The 20,617-nt window shown below is 39.4% G+C and overlaps 1 pseudogene; it reads left to right on the plus strand.

Moving 5' to 3' along the window:
* The first annotated feature begins 304 nt into the window (after nt 1-304).
* On the plus strand, nt 305-9,099 carry LOC129147160 (ferritin light chain-like; annotated as a pseudogene).
* Nucleotides 9,100-20,617: the final 11,518 nt, after the last annotated feature.

The raw sequence follows: 20,617 nt of genomic DNA on the forward strand, positions 1-20,617 counted from the left end.
ATCTTGTATCACTACAAAAATTTAGTGGTGTAGTACCTCAAAGACTGATCAATAAGAGGCATACAGCACACAAATGAATATTGAAATTTTTATAATAAAGAGCAAATTGGGCAGTGCCCTGGGTGGTCCCGGATCTGTCTCTTGCTTCAACAGTGTTTGGACGGAACAGACCCAGGGACGCCCCTTCTTCCAGCCTCCGGCCACTCTCCTGCATCTTATCCAGTCACCACCTTCAGAACCACCTTCAGGACCAGCCAACACACCGGGGTTTTTTCCTACCTTAACTCCTTATCGCCCAACAACCATGAGCTCCCACATTAGTCAGAATTATTCCACCGAGGTGGAGGCTGCGGCCAACCGCCTGGCCAGCCTGCATCTGCGGGCCTCCCACACCTACCTCTCTCTGGGCTTCCATTCCAACAGGGACGATGTGGCTCTCGAGGACGTGGGCCGCTTCTTCCTCGAGTTGGCGCAGAAGAAGAGCGAGGGCGCTGAGTGTCTCTTAAAGTTGCAAAACCAGCGTGGCGGCCACACTCTCTTCCAGGACGCACTGAAACTTTCCCCAGGTGAGTGGGCAAAACTCAGGACGCCATGGAGGCCGCCCTGGCCTTGGAGAGGAACCTGAACCAGGCCCTTTTGGAGCTGCAGGCCCTGGGTTCTACCCGCACAGACCCCACTCAGCTCTGTGACTTCCTGGAGAACCACTTCCTGGGTGAGGAGGTGAAGCTCATCAAGAAGATGGGCGACACCTGACTAACATCCACCCACAGACTGGCAGGTCCCAGGCTGGGCGGGGCGAGTATCTCTTCGAGAGGCTCACACTCAAGGACTTTGGAGCCCAGAGGCCTTTGAGGGGTCCCTCTGCATTTCCCTGGTGTCTGGCTTTTACCTGAGCCTCTCCCCGAAATTATTAGCCATTCGTTTAACCACCCTGGAGCCTTCTGCCATGCATTAGACCAAATGAAACAATAAAGCTTTTGCAGCAAAATAAAATAAAGAGCAAATTGAGCAAAAATTTCATCAGGACTTAACCTTCCTAAGTTCTCACTTCTCCTAGAGACCAAAAAGAGCAACAAGAAAAGTGGGGGAGAAAAACCTCACAAAACACATTTTTAGAGAAACCAAGAGACAGACGAATCCTGAAAATTCCCCTTGACATGTAAGTGGTATCAAAGGCAGAGTGAACTTGCACAAGCCTGTGCTGGAAGTTTCAGAGGTGTCACAAGGAAAAACAGAAGTATGGAGCCGGTAGGGGGGCTCATTGACCTTGGAAATCTCCTTCCAGAATGAGAGGCTCCCTCTAGAATAAACTCAAATGAACCAACGATTTGAATATGAAAAATGAGACTATACAAGCTCAGATAATAACATGAATTCCTTTATAAACCTGGGATACAGAAGATCTTTTAACTATGATGCGAAATTCAGAAGCCATTTAAAATTTTAGTAATTTGATTACATACAATAAAACAGTCTTTCATTAGATAAGTAAAAAGATCTCTGACACAGTAGAAGAAATAGTTGTAATTCATATTTCAGACAAAGAGTTAATTTCCCAAATACATAAAGAAGTTCTAGAAAAATTAGGATAAATGATAATCCAGAAGAAAAGTAAGCATAGAAATTATAGAGATTTTCCCTCATGCTCTAATTATCTGGATTTTATGTCCTGTTAATTTTTGGTTCTGGTTAATATCTCAAGGTCAATGTATGACATGGGTAAAGAGTTTCGTTCATGATAGTAGATATAATTCATATTTCTAATAGTCTTTAGAATTTGAAACCTGTGCTTCTCTTCCTTTTATACTTGATAAGATTTTCATTCTTTTTACCTCACATGGTGACTGATGAATCACTCATTCGAGGAAGCAGGAGAAGGGTCAGCTCAACCATTTTTGTGGATTTTTTTTTTTTTTCACTTGCAATAACATTTTCAACCAATATTTCTTATTTAATTAAAATCATATAGTATTATCTTTACATTACTTAACTGGGCACCCTTACACTGTAGTGTGTTGCAATAGCTTGAAAGTGAAGTAATGAGTGAGAGTTCATGCTCTAATTCCCACATTTCCCCCTCAAACCAGGCAGATTAAGGCATCAGGGCATCCCTAAGGCAGAGAGGACAGCCTGGCTTCATTGGAAACAAAACTAGAAACCAGAAAGCATCAGGATCTCAAGCCCTTTCTCTCTCTCTCTCTCTCTCTCTCTTTCGCTCTCTTCCTCCCTTTCCTCACCCAGTGTCTCTATTTCTCATTCCATGCCTTTTTCTCATCTTTAACTTTTATTCTGCTGATTTGTTTTTACTGCTCATGAGAAAATATGGTGACCTCAAGGCTAGTGACTTTTAGTAATTTCATGTCCTCAATATAAGGGGTCAGCTAAAACTATCTAAAATCACCATTCAAATTAGCAAGAGCCAAATTCCAAATAGCTGAACTTGGGTCAGCGGCCCTGTCCTGGTACAATCAACCCTGGCCAAGCCCGTGCTCATAGGTAGGTGAGATAGATTCTCAGAGAAGGAGATCTGGACATGGGAAGATTTTCTAAAAAGCAGCTTTCACAAATGGCCCTAGCCATGTATCCTGGTGTAGCCATCTCGCTGTAGGAATTGTCTCTTCCATCCTTTGGCTATATGATTTCTTCTCACATGGATGGGGCTGTGAATGGAAATGTGAACATTTGTTTCTGTGGTTTTCCTTTTTTTGCCATTCCTGTATCTGGCCGCCTAATTGACACATTTGCTCATCATTCATTGGTGAATACACTAAAACAGGTTGTAATTAATTCTGCTAGCCTCAGAGCCTTCTCCTTTTTATGGTTACCTTGTATATCTTTGTTCTTGTTCATCATGTGTTGACTTTACAATTTAATCTTCAAAAGGTAATATTATTCCCACACTTTCAAATTGACTGTGTACATAAATCCTCAAGAGGGGTCAGTGATATTGAAGTAAGAAAATGTCACAAAATGGTTAGGAAACAAATACAGTTAACCTGGGGAAAAAAAAACACACCATGTCATCTCTTGAGGGTACAAAACTAAGCAAAAGAAAAAAAAGGAAATGGAAAACTCACTTTAAATAATTATGATAACCCATATGCTATCTATACTCAATATTCAGGTATGTGATATATAGAACTAGATATGGAAATCACATTGGAGTTGGAGGTAGAACTGGACATAGGCATACAGCGTAAGCTCAGAAAGAGTAGGAGCCACTGTAGGCCAGTTCCCTTTACAGTGTCTAGACCACTCCACTCAGGATAACTTAACAACCACGAAAGCTAGATTTTGACCACGGCAGAGGCACTTGACAATCTAGAAAGAGCTAAAACCCACCAAAACTCCTGCTTTGGTTTTCTGTCTTGTATCAGAGCCAACAGACTCATGACCTTGTTCAAATGAAAGAGAAAGAAAGTGTTGTTTTTTCCCTCCTTGTCAGGGAATTAAATGGTAAATAAAAGTATTTAACTCTACTTAAAGCCTAAAACAGGGGAGCGGGGCGGGGGGGGGGGGGAGGGAGACAGAAAAACTATTTTGTCTGCAGACAAACAGGGAAGATGGGGAGAGACTTCAAGATTTTGGAGCATTAAAAGTGATGCAAAGCCCATTTAATGGGCACCCCCAGAGCTTTTTTTTCCATGCACCGCAATTGATTGCCATGAGATTATGATGCCATTAAAATTCACTCTGCCCATAAACTAATGCCGTAGAAAATGCTGACGTTTATAGCAGTTCCTACAAGGGACATATTTCAGTGTGAAAGTAAGTCCTAATGTAAGAACTTTATCTCAGTAAAGCAACATCTAGGAAGGGGGAGAGAAGGAGGAGGAAGAGAGGCCGTCCAAGAGTGCTGGGAGTTTTATTTCTCTCAATAATGGGTGTATGGATGCTAAATTTCAAAGACTTTTAAAAATAAATCTATTGGCCTTTGACAAAATCAATCCAAACCCCATAAACCAAGAAGTCATCCACTTGATATTAATGAGCCCACATTTGCATTTATTTGTCTCTTACACTAGACAAACCATTAATTTCGTGTTTATGCTTCCTTTGAAGTCTGAATGCTCATAGATAGATGGCCTCATCGAATCTCCTGCTGCTACATTAATATTTCGCTATAAATGATAAATTTTATCATTTTCCACAACACCCCTTTTTACTTTAAGAAAACTGTGAAAATACAGGCAATAAGTCTTAAGGCCTGAAAGCACAGCTTTTTTTATTTTTAATACTCTTCAGCAGGGATCATTAAAATAGTGATATCTTTAACATCAGGATACCTTTGATGGCCTCTAGAACTTAGAAGCCAAGATGATGTATATCATCAACGAATCAAGCTTTCTTGAGTAAAAGGTGGTTCAGCTGGCTAGAATTGACACACAGGCCCATTTTTGACCAACACTTGTGCCTAAAGTTTTTTCAGAATTTATCTGACAATAGATTCATTTCAAATATGAGCCTAATTCATTTGTTTTAAAAAGAAAAGTATTTTTGAAAGGTTTGAGGTGGAAATATTTACCTCCAGGAGCTGGTTCTTGCTTGGCAGGGCATAGGAATGGCAAAGTACGAGGTAAGAGGCAAGGAGTTCTACATTGAATAGATTGATGCTAAATGATATGCATTGTGTTATGTTATGGAGATGGTCACAATCAATTCAGTTATTCTATTAAATAATAATTGTGATGATGAAGATTGTGAAGATGATGATGATGACTACTTATTGGGCCCTTCTTACACATCAACAGCCTGAAAGGTAGTTACTACTGTTATTCTTAGCGTATAGATAAAGGAACTGAAGGGAGCAAAGAGGCAAATAGTCGGCAAAATGTTTAACCGCTGCATAGGATGATAGGTCTATTTGCCTCTTTGTCACTGGGCTCTTACAGTCAGATCCCCAAGGATCCCCCAAGAATGGTTGTATAAATGACTCAAACCTTTTATTTAGATCTATAAGACCCTCTTTTGCATCTGTAGTAGAGGTAAGAAGGATTTCATAGCCAGGAATTTCCAAGGGATTAACTTTGGTGACATCACCCTACAGTCACAGCCTGGATCGGGTGCATGGAAGAACTGGAACAGCTCTAAACCTTTGGTCCAGGTGTTTTCTTGGAACATTCTGTCCTTCAAGCAGCCTCTTTTTCCATGCTGACAGATTCACAAATTCAGTGGCCCCCACAGAAACTCACCACCTCTCTCAGATTCGTTCTATCGCTCTTTCTTACCTCCATCGCCTAAATCCGTGGTCGGCAAACTGCGGCTCGAGAGCCACATGCGGCTCTTTGGCCCCTTGAGTGTGGCTCTTCCACAAAATACCATGGCCTGGATGAGTCTATTTTGAAGAAGTGGCATTAGAAGAAGTTTAAGTTTTAAAAATTTGGCTCTCAAAAGAAATTTCAATCGTTGTACTGTAGGTATTTGGCTCTGTTGACTAATGAGTTTGCAAACCACTGGCCTAAATGTACTTGCCCTTTGCTTATATATAAAGTCTTTGCTACAATTCATGCTTTGCTTTGATGTTTCATTAAAATTAATGTTCATCTTTTTATATTTCTTATAAATATGTAATTATATCCAGTGTTGTTTTTTGTGTGTGTTTTTTTTTTTTTAGGTTAATGTTACACATTCCCTTTGGGGGGAGAATGGGCAAGAATTCTATCTTTGACCAGAATCCTCATGTTCAAATTGAGTCGATTAAAGAAACTATTCACAATAGCTAAAATACCATAATAAAAATGTTTGTAAATAATTATGGTGCCAGATATTTGATTTGACTTTTTTTAAAAACTTCTGAGCCAAATCTGTGTTTAAGGACTGCAGTCAAATGTTTCACATGCAATGTTTGTTATTGAAGTCATGTATTGACCAGGAATGAGAAAGGCAACTCATTAGAAAAGTGACCCAGAAATTCTCCTCTGTTTGGAAAAATGTGGTCATGCAAATAAGTAGTTCAGGTACTGGTGGATTAGACTGATCCACATGGAATGCAAAGCAAGAACATAAAAAGGTAGAGCCAGCCTTCCTGGCCAAAGGGTGGCTACAAGAGCAACTACATTGATTCTTTATGTAGTTAGCTAGTGATTGGTGATTAGGGTGAAGGAAGCCATCAACCGCAATAAGAAATACTTGAAAAACTCAGTTAGGGTCTTTGATGTCTAGCTAATCTGCATAGCAGCAGTTAGAGTGTATTGAGGCTTATTGGTGCAGGGCACTGCTTAAGTGCTTCACATTTGATACCACAACTACTCCTTACATGGACATTATCATTATCCCCATTTCACAAACAGGGGAAAAGATAACTGCCTGGGATAACTGCCTTGCCTGAGGTCACACAGCTACTAAGAGAGGGAACTGGGGTTAAAACCCAGATAGTCTGACTCCAGAAGTCTCCTCCTCGCTGCAACACTGATTTCTTTTTTTAATGGTCACAGAATAACCCAGAAAGGAAGCATGTTTTAATATACTACATAAAGTTGCTGTGATTACCTATTTTAATAAATTATATATTTTTTCCAGGTCTTTAATTAGATTAATTTATTTTTAAAAATAGCCTTCCTTGCCCTGGCTGCATGACTCAGTTGGTTGGAGCGTGGTCCCATACACTGTAAGATTGCAGGTTTGATTCCCAGTCAGGACACATGCCTGAGTTGTGGGTTAGATCCCCAATAAGGGTTTGTGCAGAAAGCAATTGGTTGATGTTTCTCACATCAATGTTTCTCTCTCTCTCTCTCTCTCTCTCTCTTGCTCACTCTCCCTTCCTCTCTCTCTAAAATTAATAAATATGTCCTCAGATGAGGATTTAAAAAATAATAATAACAAATAAAGTAAAATAAAAATAGCCTTCCTTGTCACCCTCTAATTTCTTTTTTTAATTAAATTTTGTGGTGACATTGGTTAATAAAATTATATGTTTCAGGTGTACAATTTCTAATACATCATCTGTATATTGTACTGTGTGTTTACCACCCCAGGTCAAGTCTCCTTTCATCACCATTTTTCCCTCTATATCCCCCCTTTCCCTCTGGTAATCATCATACTGTTGTCTGTGTCTATGGGGGTGTTTGTTTGTTTTTTTTGTTTTTGTTTTTTTTTGGGGGGGGTCTCTTAATCCAACTTTTCACCCAGTATTTTAGTTACTTATATTTTCTTTTTTAAGATAATTGAAGAGAAAATCAAGACAATCTCTTAGTTACTCGTGGCTACAGCTAAAGCCAGTCCTTTTATACCTATCACATAACTTCCCACTTCCCAGTAACACATCGAAGAGGAAATAACAGGCTTTTGAGTGCTGGACTTGCTCTCTCAAACTTGAGAATGGCACCCAAAATAACAAGACCTGGATGGAATTGGAGCAACTTAATCTTTAAAAATTGTTTAGTTATTTCCTTTCTGAGCAGTTACACTCAGACAAGGTGATCTGTCTGTGACCAGAATTAATCAGATGGGATCTAAGAGTTTTATCAATACAGATCTGAGGCTTTGGCAAAATCTCTTTGAGGCAATGAGGAGAATGAAGAATTCTGGTACTGACTAAACAGCTTTTACTTTAATTTCTTATTTTTATGACTCCTTCATATTTCTTCACTTTGGGGGATTAACAGTTTGCCATATTTTTATTACCTATGAGTAGAATCCTAAAGAAGATATCAGCACAACATAGGCTGAGGAAGTTAAGAAGTTTCCTTAAAACTTGGCCAGTGTGGCTTGGTGGATAAGTGTTGACCTATGAGCCAGGCAGTCATGCTTAGATTCCTAGTCAAGGCACATGCCCAGGTTTTAGTCTCGATCCCCAGTGGGGGGCATGCAGAAGGCAGCCAATCAATGATTCTTTCTCATCATTGATATTTCTATCTCCCTCTCTGAAATCAATAAAAATATATATTTTAAAAAGGTAAGATAGTAGCTTGAAAGATGGGGAGACCCACCAATTGAGCCAGTAATTGAAGAACCATAATGTTCGCTAGACTAGTTCCTAAGGTCTTGTTGCAATGCTTAGCTCCAGACATTGTTTTCTTGATGTTGGTTACATGGCCATAAATCAGTTGTGCCCAATAAACCAAAAACTACCCCAAATGATTCAACTTTCAGAAAGAAAAAAAAAATCTAGTTTCAAAGCATAGCAGGAGGTTTTGTACAGCTACCTGACTAAATACATCAGAAGTGAGACCATAATTTAAAATAAATGATTAAGGTTTGAAATAATAAATTTAATTAGGCACTAAGGCATTAAAATTTCCACAAATGCTGATACTTACACAGATTTGCCTTTGTCTCCACAGCAATGAATTATGAGAATTTAGGGGTTTAGATGCTGAATTAGGAGAGGAGCAATTCTTCTGGCGAGGGGCTGCCTTGAGCCGTTGACAATTCATTAGTGTTGATCTAGAAGCACAAGCTCTTCTTGGTCATCGCTCTTCATGGGATCCAAGCTTGAGACAGCACTTTGCCTACATTTCCCCCTCCCTTAGTAATAAGATGATGAAGGAGATACAGTAACTGAGAGCTTCTTTATTTTGCTACCTCCATCCACTCTCTTCTTTTCCTACCAACCATTTCAAGTTCTCCATTGGATGTCCTGATCCTGGCACCAAAGCTGACATTCACTTCAGCCCATTCACTTTGGAGAGAGGAATAAAGAAAAAAAGGGGGAAACAAAACTTAATTTATTTTTTTTTTAAGAAAGAAATGTTAACACGCAAGGCTCAGTGGATGCACAGGAGACAAAGTTCTTTCTGTTCAGTAACAATCACCTGGAGAAGAGAGTGCCATCATGTTGGGCAAGGTTACAGCGCAGGGCCCATTGTGTGGGATTGTGTGAATGTGTGTGTCAGCCCCTCCACTGCCAGAGCCTGTTCTGTGCTCAGAATGGTGTCCATTGTGCCTGTGCTGCTGGAAGGACTCAGGCGCACCAATGGAAAACGCTCCCTCTCACCTTCCCCCAATCTCTGCTTTGCTGTCCAAATCTACCATTATGGATATGATGTGGACCTCTGGCATCCGGGGCTGCTCTTGGCCTGTACTTCTGAAACAAAAGCTATTATACTGCACTATGAAAGCATGGACACAGAAATAAAACAGCCTGAAAGGCTAGACTGAGAGAGGGAGTGTGAGCTCCATTTAAAGTTAAAAACCCATGGAAAACAAAACACTTCCGATTAAAAATGGGCTTTCATGTCTTTGTGTGCACACACATGTGAGTGTTCGTCAGAACATTTCATCCAAATGCTCATGACAAAAGCGAGTGACCTGTCCTTGCTTTCAGAAGCCAAAGAGAAATGTCGCTGGAGAAGAGGCCGGAAAAGAAGGAATACTAAGCTTGCTAGATAAAGCTTGTTCTAATTAATGGGCTCCAGTACAGAGCGGGGATGGAGGAAAGGTGTGTTTTCACTGAGAAATGGCAGGCAGGGAATACAATGTGTATGATGTTCTGTACAAATGAAGGATGCAATCAAAGCATTTATGTACAGCCCGCCCCCGCCCTCCGCCCCCCACCCTTTTAGGAGAGAAGTAACAGAAAGCAGATGGAGTTTTTCTTTCATTGAGGGAAATTCGGTGTGCACCAAAGACGCTGAAGGCACTACCAAGTGGCTGATGTGTCTGTATATATCATTTAACTCCCTGAGAAGCCCAAGGTGCTTTGAAAATTTATGTGTTGGGGGGAGGGGGGAATGCTCCACATGCTTCTTGAGTCTGGAGCAACCTTGTGCAATTATCTGAGGCTTACCCGGACTTCAGACATCACCCATTCTACACACACATCTCAGGCATTTTAGATGTGGCTGTTCTTAAAGCTGTCCAGGGCAAACGACTCATGGCTTCCCCCAATTAACCATTTTGGTCCCAAACTCACCTCCATTGTTTCGCTCCTAGCTGCCCCCTCTGACTGCTATCCCTTGTTTCCTCTCTTCACTTATATAGCTCATGTCTTAATCTAGCTTCATACCTCAGTTTTAACCAACACTGTGCCCTCCAACTCCAAGGCTGAGTGAGGGGCCGCCTCTCCCTCAGGCCTCTGCCTTAGTCCTATTACAGAGCCTCCCAGGCTGTACTAAAAGTCTTCCCTCCTCCTTTGGGAGTTGCTGGCCTCGTTTCACCGCTGTAGGCCTAACAACATGCATAACACCTGACAAAAGCCCATGCTTAGCAAGCATTTTATGAGTGAACAACTGATGACCAAAAATTCTTTTTTATCCCAGTTCTAAATCTGTTTATGCTATCACTTAAAGTCAAGAAAATCTATTCAATGTCTCTTTTTCATTAGGACCGTAGAGTCCCCTTCCACAGAATGGAGAAGACTGAGGTCACCCTTTTGTAGCCACAAGCTAGGCATAGCTGTCATAAACAGGACCCAAATGCAGAGTCTATGAAGATGCCCAGGGAAGAGGGTGGGGAGAGATCCACTTTCTAATCACAAGAGCAAATCCAGAAGTCATTCACCCTGCTGGATTCATGTATGAATCAAAAAGAATCACTGAAACTATGGTTAATCCAGAGAAGTGAGTGCTGTAAACTGGATCCTTTGTGCATCGATGTTTCATTTTGTTCATTCCTAATCCTCAAAGCAACCACATATGATAATCTGAATTATAAACTGAAGCAGAGATGCAATATACTGGGGGTTAGCAGCATTATCTCCAACGCAGTATTCAAGAAACTGGGCCTATATCACAGCCATTCTCTTTTCCTTCTTGGATTTGGCACGCCACCAAAATCCTGCCCCTGAAGCTTCCTCACATGTGTACATGCGATGGCAAAGCACCAAATGAAAACACAAATAATTCAATCTAAAGCCAAAGCCAATTCTGAATTACTTGTCTCAGCAGAATTAACTGAATTTGCCAAATGCTCTGATGTTCTGTAACTATAATTACACTTCATAATTTGTTGCAATACAGTCACTTGGAGACAGGAGTGCTGAATTAATTGTACCATTTTTGTGACCTCTGGACTTTCTCCATTAAGACCAAGTTAATTTCTCAACATGGAAAGATTCATTTTTTTGTTCAGAATAATATCAGTAATAAAGCCAGAGCATAAGTGAGCAGTGTGCACAAATGACTGCTATCTAACAGCTATGTGATCACACCCCTGTTCCGCTTAAATGCAATTTATGTCAAATACATTAAGGGAGGATGTGATGAGTATTTGATTTGTTTTGGCTTTGTGGGCAAATAGCATAATTTCTCAAGGATTTGGATATGTGTTTGCGGCTAGGCAAAACTAACAAGTAGGAGCATGACTAGGAGGGTCGTTGATGGGGTCTTGAGGCATTTCTGGAAGGTAGGCTTCTCCAGGGAGACGCCGGAGGGCATCTTTCGTCAGAAGCACTCCAGATCATCAAGAAGCCATTGGGCATGTGCTGTTTTGGAGGAGATCTCTTTATCTCTCAGGCTTTCCCTGAATATGTGGATGGCAGTAGGACAATCCTGATATAGTCCAAGCCAACCCTTTAGGCCAATGCTTTGACTCCAGTGTGTCTGTGAAGCAGGCAGGACAGTGGCCCGGTGGTTTTCTCTGGAGAGTACGTTAGCTGAGAGTTTGAGCAAAAAGATTATTTCAGAGCATCATTCTATTGCAGACTGAGAAATGGCCCATGTCCTGGCCAGGTGCTAACTGAGCTGCCTTCATTTCCTTGTGTAAGATTCAGGCTGACAAAGATACTCATTTGTGGGCAATGCCAATAATCAACAGAATGGACAGAACTAATCAAGATAAATATTCATGAGTCAATGATATCTGAGGGACTTACTGTACTTTAAATGATGTGTTACTTTTCAAAAGCTAACATTAACCTGATTTGGTTTTAATGTAAGTGAGGAGTAGAGGATGTAAAACTTTGAACACAACTAAATTATTCATGGCATCTTCTAAGTCTCTTAGCACTAGTTTTTCAGATGCTGATTACTGTTTAGATATTTTTCCATTGATGATCTTGAGTATGAAAGCTACTTGATTCTAGCACATTACACTGTGATAGAAGCTGTTATTCCTACTTATAAATTCTACTTAGCTCTAACAGTAAAGAGTTAGTTTGCATTAACAAAATTATTGATGAAAATGATAAATAATAATATGGCTTTAAAAGTGATTTAAACATACATTATAAAGGATTCAGTCATTCAAATATTACCCTATCAGTCATTTATTTAAAAGAACTAGGAACTGGTTTGTAATCAGTATAGTGTTCTGTCTTTATTTCTCCTGAAAAAAAAGGGGAAATTAAACTAAATGTCTGATACATGGCAAAGGTCTGTCATTACCATAACCCAGAGGTTTCTGGGCAGCATCCAGCATACTAAAGATGAAAAATAAAGGAATCAAAAAAGATATGGCATATAAATATTACCAAACAGAAAAGTAGGCAAGCAATATTAATTGCATCAAAAATATTAACATTCAAACAAAAAAATACGTTATAATAAAGGCTGCAAATATGCACTTAACAACATGGACTCTGAGCAGATTGTATTTTCCAAAGCTGATTGTAAAAATATTGCCCATCCCACATGCTCTTCTGAAATGTGTGACCCTGCCACTCCCCATCCAGAGACTGAGTCTGATTTTCCTGCCCTTGAATCTGAGTTGGCCTTAGCTACTAGGTTGAAACCAATGAAATACAACAGAAGTGAAGTTACAAGACTTTTGAGGGGAAAGGTCAGCAGAAGCCTTGCAGCTTCCACCTTGGCCTCTTGGGATGATTGCTCTCCAGACACTCCCAGCTGAATGCCATGTTCTGAGAAGGCCAAGCCCATGGAGGGGCCACGGGTAGGTGTCCCAGACATTAGCCTCAGCCTTTAAGACACCCCCGCTCACGTCCTTAACATTTGAGTGAAGAAGTCTCCAGGTGAGTCCAGCACCCAGCCATTAGAGTCATTCCCACCTATTTGTGTCTTCACTACTGAGGTCCCACACATCGTGGAACAGAAACAAGCCTTCCTAGATGTTCCCTGCAAGATTACTTACTCAGAATCCATGAGCATAATAAAAATGGTGCTGTGTTATGACAGTAAGCTTGCTCTGTTTATAGTGATCCATGACCAGAATAGGCTCAAAAATAAATCAAGTAGAAATAAACTACATAGGCTCAATATATAAAGTAAAAAGTTATAAAGTTTCAAAGAAAATTAAATAATTTATAATCACAGTGGGAAATGTTACCATGTCTCTATAAAAAGAATAGATGAAGCAAATAAAAAGTTGTAAGAACAAAAAATAACACAATTAGCAAGTTGATATAATACATATAAGGAGGATTCTGAACCCACAAAATAAGTAATGCAGGTTCTTTACAAATTCAAAGGCAACACTTATTTTAAAGTTAATTTTTTAAAATTTACCTTGACCTTGTATTATGTCACAAGAGAAGTCTCAAATAATTTCAGAGATTAAAATTAATACAATACATACAACATTTGTTGATATAACAGAATTAAATTAGAAATGAACAATCACAAGTTGATAGTATATAAAACATAATATTAAAATATATAAAGCAAGCATAAATGTGTGTATATGTATATATGCATATGTATGTATATATGTACATAAATGCACCCATACATAATTCATTATTTAAAGAGAAAATCACAATGGAAACTGAAAAATGTTTAGAACTGAAAATTAATAAAAGCACTACCTAGGAGACTTGTAGGATGAAGCTGAAGTACTACTTAGAAGCAAATTTCAACATTTAGATGCATTATTTTTAATCCTGAAAAAATTCCAACAAAAGTAAAGAGGAGTGTAATGACCCTCTCTGTACCCATCTATCCAGCTTCAACCTTTATTAAACATTTGGCCATTTGGGATTATTTGGGAGCAAAATATGTCATATCATTCCATCAATAAATCCTTTAATATGTATCTCTAAAAGGTAAGCATCTTTATCATCATACCCAAAACAACTAATAATAATTCCTTAATAATATTTTAGCTAGCTAGTTAGTTAGTCAGAATCAGGACTCTAAACAACATATGGTCATTATTTGATTTATATATCTATAAGTTCCCCTCTCTCTCCTATTACTAATTGTTTGTTGAAGAAGCCTATTGTTTTTCTTGAAGAATTTCCCAGTCTGGATTTTATTGATTCCATCCCCATGAGGTCATTTAACATGTTCTTTGGTTCCCAGTAGTTAGATGTTGACAGCTAATTCAATCAAGATTTGGATTTTTAGCAAAAATACATAATAGGACCAGCACATCAACTCAGGAGCCTTTAGAGGCCATTTAGGATCATTGCCCACCTCCATTTGGTCATTAAGGGCTGCAAAGTGGTGATCTCCTGAGGATATTTTTCTTTATTTCTTAACTAAAGTTATTCTAAAAAGAACTTTCCTTCATCAACTATTTAGTTACTCTGAGGTATAGTTTGTATAAGAAAAGCAGAATAAGTGCTGACACTTCCCTTTCTAAAGGATTTTCAGAATAATGTGTTGATATTCTAACATCAGAAATTACCATAAAGGATATTTGTAGTATCATTATGAGTTCATGGACATATATATATATATATATATATATATATATATATATATATATATATATATTATATATCTCAATTCACAGAAGATAATATTTTGATGGCCATGTTGTCCCATTTTTGACCAATGAAAATGGACCCCTTTAATTAAGCGTCAGGGCCCTAGTGTTATGACCCTGGTAGTCTTTATTATCTATTGTGACAGATGTTCTGGGATCATTTTACCCATTTTCTGCTCCAGATCTGGACTCAGCCATTCTGCAAGAAACCCTGATTTCTTCCAGTGGTAATGATATTTAGAGAAGTGCATTTTTAAATTACAGATTAGAAATAAATTAGTGCTGTGGTCATTTCAAGAAGCTAGATGCAAACATTTATTTAAAAAGAAGTAGAATAAAATATTGAAGCTAAGGGCAGAAATTAGAAACTAAAAGTTGGTTCCTTGCAAAAACTAATACAATTAGTTTCATAATAATAAAATAGACAAACTTTTAACCAGACATTTAACCAAACTAAGCAAGAATGAAAAGGCAGGAATAAACAATATTTCTGGAAGGGGTGGGGGAGAGACAACTTTACATCTAAAATGATACTAAGAACATTATTTAATTAATACTATAAATAATTTTATCCAAATATATTGGTAACTGGGTATATTAGACAAGTTTCTAAGAAAAATTTAAAAAGCAAATTAAAGAAGAATAGGAAACCTGAATAAACCAAAAACTACCAAAGAAATTGAATTGGAAATTGAAAGACTTCCTCACTCTCAAAAACCTAGAGCCAAGGGAGTTTGGTGAAAATGTTAAGAAGTATGTAAGGTGAGACTTCTACTTGTCCATTACCATATCCCCAGGGACTAGAAGAGGAACTGGCACATAGTGAATATGCAATAAATATGTGCTAATTAAACAATCTCAACAACACATAAGAATGGAAAAACACAGAATGATGGAAATTAATTCATGGAGGAGGATAAGTATACTCTCAGTACTAAAACAAGACAAGGAAGGAAAAGGGAAGAAAGGAAGGAAATTATAGATTAATCTTATTTATAAAACTAAACTGAAAAATATTAGGTAAAATATCACTTACTTGAATACAACAATACATTAGAAGATAGGACATATCCCAAGAATGCAAGGAAATGTCTTAATATAATAAGTGACAATATCAGATTAAATGAGAAAAACTATGTGATCATTTCAACAAATACAGAAAAATCTTTAATGAAATTCAACACACTCAGGTTTTAAATAACTTCTAATAAATAGAAACAGAAAATATTTTTTAAATCTGGACAGAACATTTGTTAAAACCTAAAACAAATAATACACTTAATGGTGAAACATTAGAGGTGTCCCTTTAAAATCAAGATCAAGGCAAAAATGCCTACATCATTGCTTCTAACCACCATTGTACTGCATACAAGCAATTCAATTCTGAAACAAACATGAGAGTTGAGAAGAGGAAACAGCACTGTCTTTATTTGCAAATAAAAGAATTCAGCAAGCTTGCTAGAGACAAGATTTATACACAAAAATCAATTGAAATTCTGTATAATAGTAATAATCAAATAGGACAAATAATAGAAAAAGATCCATTCACAATACCAAAACATTAAAATCTACAAAGAGTCTTGTAATACACATGCTTTACGGGAAAAAATTATAAAACATTATTAAAGTACATGAAAGGAGACCTGAGTAAATAGAGATAGATACTCCACATTCATAGATAGGAAGACTTCATCTTATAAAGATGTCAAGTCTTCCCCAAAGTAACCTATAAATTTAATGTAATTCCAATCAATATCCCAACAGGGGTTTTATTTATGGAATGTGACAAGCTCATCCTTAAATTCACATGGAGGAGTAAAGGGCCAAGAAAATCAATGACTCTTTTGAAGAAGAGGAACAAGGTGGGTGGGCGCGTGGGTGGGTGGGGACAGTGTGGGACCATGGGATGGCAGGAAGGCAGGGGAGGAGGTCTGTGCCCCACCACCTGTTGGACTGTCTATACAGCCATTGTAATGAAGGAAGAGTGGTACTGGTGCCAAGATGGACAAGTAAATCCAACTCTGCCACTTATTAGCTATGTGACCTGGGGCAAAATTCTTAGCCTCTCTCAACATCTTCTTTAATCCTATCTGGAAATTTAGCTTTATAGCATCTACGTGTGTTATGCAAAATATATAAAATAACTGATGTAAATAGTAGGGACATGACATAGGGTATTTCGATACATATCTGAAAACCAAAAAGAGTAATTCAGCTGTAACAAGCTTTATTAAAATATTAATTCGGAAATTGCACTTCCAAATGTTTTGGTTTCTCCTGGTCTTCAGGGGGCCTCTTCACGTTACTGCCAGGACTGTGTGTCCTGTGTTTAAAAAAAAAAAAATCCAAAGGCTCTTGGCCAAGCTCCTTACTTGTTACTGGGTCTTGACTGTCTTTTTATTTCTGATGCTCACTTACCAAGCACAATTCCTCACTCTCTTCCGAACCTAGAAGTCCTCATAGGTTTCTTTGCCCTGAACACAAACAGGTAGCCCTCAGCAAATTCCTTGGTCCTTTCTGTAACCCGGACACGGCCCTCACAGGAGGGAGAGCACACAGCCTAACTTCCCTGTGTCTATGAGCCAATAAGATGCTCAAGGTAACAGGGATATTGCTATGTAACTTTAATTAGCACTAACTTTTTTAATACTAGAAGGTATTACCTGAAACCTTTAACAGTAGTTGTAGGTTATTTTATTTTATTTTTATTTTATTTTTGGCCTAGATTTGTTTCCCAAATTATCTCTTCTTAACATTATGTAATAAGCATAACTAAATAACATTGGAGGTATAAACAATATCAGATAATATACTTTATTTAATTTTTAAGGGGAAAAAATGTATTGCATTAGTACAGCTCTTCCTTGCAGGAAGGGGCCTTCAGTTTTGTCTGAGTTTCTTGAGCAGGGTCCGGTGCATGGTGCAGGCTCCAGGTTTCATTACTGACAATGCTTTCTATTGCTGTCGACATAATTTTCCTCACCAGAGCCAGAACTAGGTCAGAGAAACCAGGACTTACTAAGGAATAAGAATTATAAATAATTCCTTTTAATTGTGTGAGTTTAAAACTTATTATATGCGGCATGTGGGCCTCCCACAGCACAGAATAAACTGAGTTATTAACTCAGCACATCCAGTTAAAACAGGAAGCCAAGGTTAGCCGGTATCAGGATAACAACGAACACCTTACACTGCCTCTCTGAGGCCAAGAACGGCTTTGCACAGCTCTGGTCTTTACTAACGTTGGTGAGCAGGGGTCTGTGAAACAGTCCTGGTTGGAACCTCTAGACCCCAGACGTTCTCAACCCCTTTTTCTACTATGGCACACAGGACCCATGATGTCCCCATGAGGATCATACTCCATGTATGTGCTGTGATTATAGGCAGCAGCAAGATAAAACAGGCTACAGTTTATGTGTACTAGTAAGTCCTAGCAATTTCTTTCTCTCCTTAAGAAAGCACATTAAAGGCAAATACGAGGGATTGTAAGGGGAGAACCCCAAAATTGCTCTAATTTTTAATGAATTAAATTGCTCACAACTTCACATCTTTCTTACAACTGAGAGTACTGCTCTAAATACTTAATCTTGGGTATCAGCTCTCAGAGACACTATGTTCCAATGACAAGAACGCCCTTCTCTCTTCCGTAGTCACCAATTTCCAGAAAGAGCCTGGAACTGTCTCTCCCCCTCGGTGGTGGTGGTGGTGGTGGTGGTGGTGGTGGTGGTGGTGGTGGTGGTGGTGGTGGTCACCTCCAGCAGGCACTGCAAAATTTGTGCATCGCTCGGTAACGCTCATCACGATGCCTACACTTAATCAAACTAATTCTGAAGGTTGGAAATCAAAATCCTATCTGGGTTGAGTTTAGGGTTTCCTGGTAAAAGAGGAAACAGGAATCTTTTGGTTCAGTGGCACTTTTAAAAGGAAGTTTAATTGAAGTCTGAAATGTTGCATAAATGGAAGATATAAGTTTTAATTGAAAAATAATTATAACCACTTAATCATTTTTAAATGAGGGCTGTAATTGCAGTCAGTGCACAATAGCCACATACAGACACTGAGATTTCCGCAATAAAGCAGGGATGGTACAGCTTGATTTGCTAATAGCACTTCCACTTCTCCTCCCTTTTGTCTCAAAGATTAATTCAGGCAAGGGCTATTAGTGCTGTTAATTGGTTCTGCAATTTAGACCTTGTGCCTGTGAATGAATGACTGATGCAGTCGCTCAGCCAATAAATGGGAGCACTTCGTCAATGCTCCCCATTGTCCGGCAGGGCATCCTCCCTCCCGCCAGCCCTTGGGGACAAAAGGCTCTGCGCCTCTTCTAGGTAACAGCTTCAGTAGGACCTGAGATAGGTCGACCAGATGCCTTTGAAATGAGGCTGACTTATTGAATCTAATGATATTCAACTAGCGCTCTTCCCCTGTCGCCAGAAGGAAGGTTTCTTTTTGTTTTGAACAGTCCCCTCACTCTGTTATGAGGTTATGAAGGAATAGGAGATCTGGTTGTTATGACGCTTGGCAAAAGAAAGCACCAACTGTAACATTAGCTTGAAGATAAATATACCCCAGAGCTCAGGGAGAAAGCCTTCTTTAATTGCTGCAGAGCCTTCCTGGCATGGGCACCGCACCCCCAGGGACGCCTCGGAGAGTTATCAGGCCCGATGGGGAACCATACCGAATGTGCCTCCCCCAGAGGACTCTGGAGATAATTGCAAGCTGAATCACCACCGAAGAGACATCCTGATTGAAGACTCACTCACCAGTGGTCATTTGCAAAGCCACATCGGATTTCATTATTCAGACAAATTTCCATTGCTCCATGAAAGAGCCCCTCCTCCATGACTGCAGGCCTATCTATCCCTCTCCGCCATGGAAATGTAGACCAATACTTTTCAGAAGGAAGACATTAGGAATCAATGGCCTACCTGCCATTTTAGCTCCCTAGAACAGCCGCAGGCCTATCTATCCCTTGGCCAAGAAGATGAGGGCGTGAAATGCCCTTAAGGAGGGGAGGGAAGTGAAAATGGAAGGGTGCTCTGTGGCTGACTTGACTTTGAACATGGACATCCCTTGAATTCTGTGCAGATTGTGTACTGAGGTTACATATTCATGCTTCTGCCCGGGGGCCATCCGTGTTCAACTTGGATCACATTTGAGAAGTAATTCTTCTCTCCAAAATAAAAGTTTAAATCTCTTCTACTCATGCAATAGAAACCGTACCACACGGAAGGAGATCCAGAGTTCAGATGAGAGAGAGAGGGAAATGCCACAACACCAGGAAGCAGTTTCTGGAATAACAAATTTCTAGTACAAATTTCCAGCCACAAACTCAAATATTTAAGAAAATAACTTTGTTCATTCTTTAATAACAGCATAATTTTTACTTTCAGCCCAATTTCACCCAATGACAGAAACTCAGATCCTCTTCCTATGTTTTCCTAAAGGTTGAATCCAAATCTAGGTAGTAAGGCATCATGGAGGCATCATCTGTAGAGAATTTTATTTTATTTTTTAAAATATATTTTTATTTATTTCAGAGAGGAAGGGAGAGGAAGAGAGAGAGCAACATCAATGATGAGAGGTAATCATTGATCAGCTGTCTCCTGCACACCCTCTACTGGGGATCAAGCCCACAACCCGGGCATGTCCCCTGACCAGGAATTGAACCATGACCTCCTGATTCACAGGTCAACACTCAACCACTGAACCACACAGGCTGGGCTATAAAGAATTTTAAAACAATAATAAAATGTGTTCAAAGTCCATCTGCTTTTTAGTATCATCATGTGACAATTCCATATACTCTATCTATAATAATGAAAGCGTAATATGCTAATTAAACCGGATGGCTGAACAGCAGAACGACCTTCCGGATGACCATCCAGGCAACCATCCAGGACCACACTATGACACCCACTGGCGCCAGGCCAGCCAAGGCGGGTGCGATGTGATTGGTCAGGGGCCCGGCCATCGTCTCATGATCACCCCACAGAGGGAGGCCCAGGCCACCAGCTGGCAGGCTGCAGCGGGTGGGCAGAGCCTCCCTCTGCAAGGGAAGGGTACCTGCCAG

This window comes from Eptesicus fuscus, chromosome 18 (assembly GCF_027574615.1).
Source record: "Eptesicus fuscus isolate TK198812 chromosome 18, DD_ASM_mEF_20220401, whole genome shotgun sequence".
Lineage (NCBI taxonomy): Eukaryota > Metazoa > Chordata > Mammalia > Chiroptera > Vespertilionidae > Eptesicus > Eptesicus fuscus.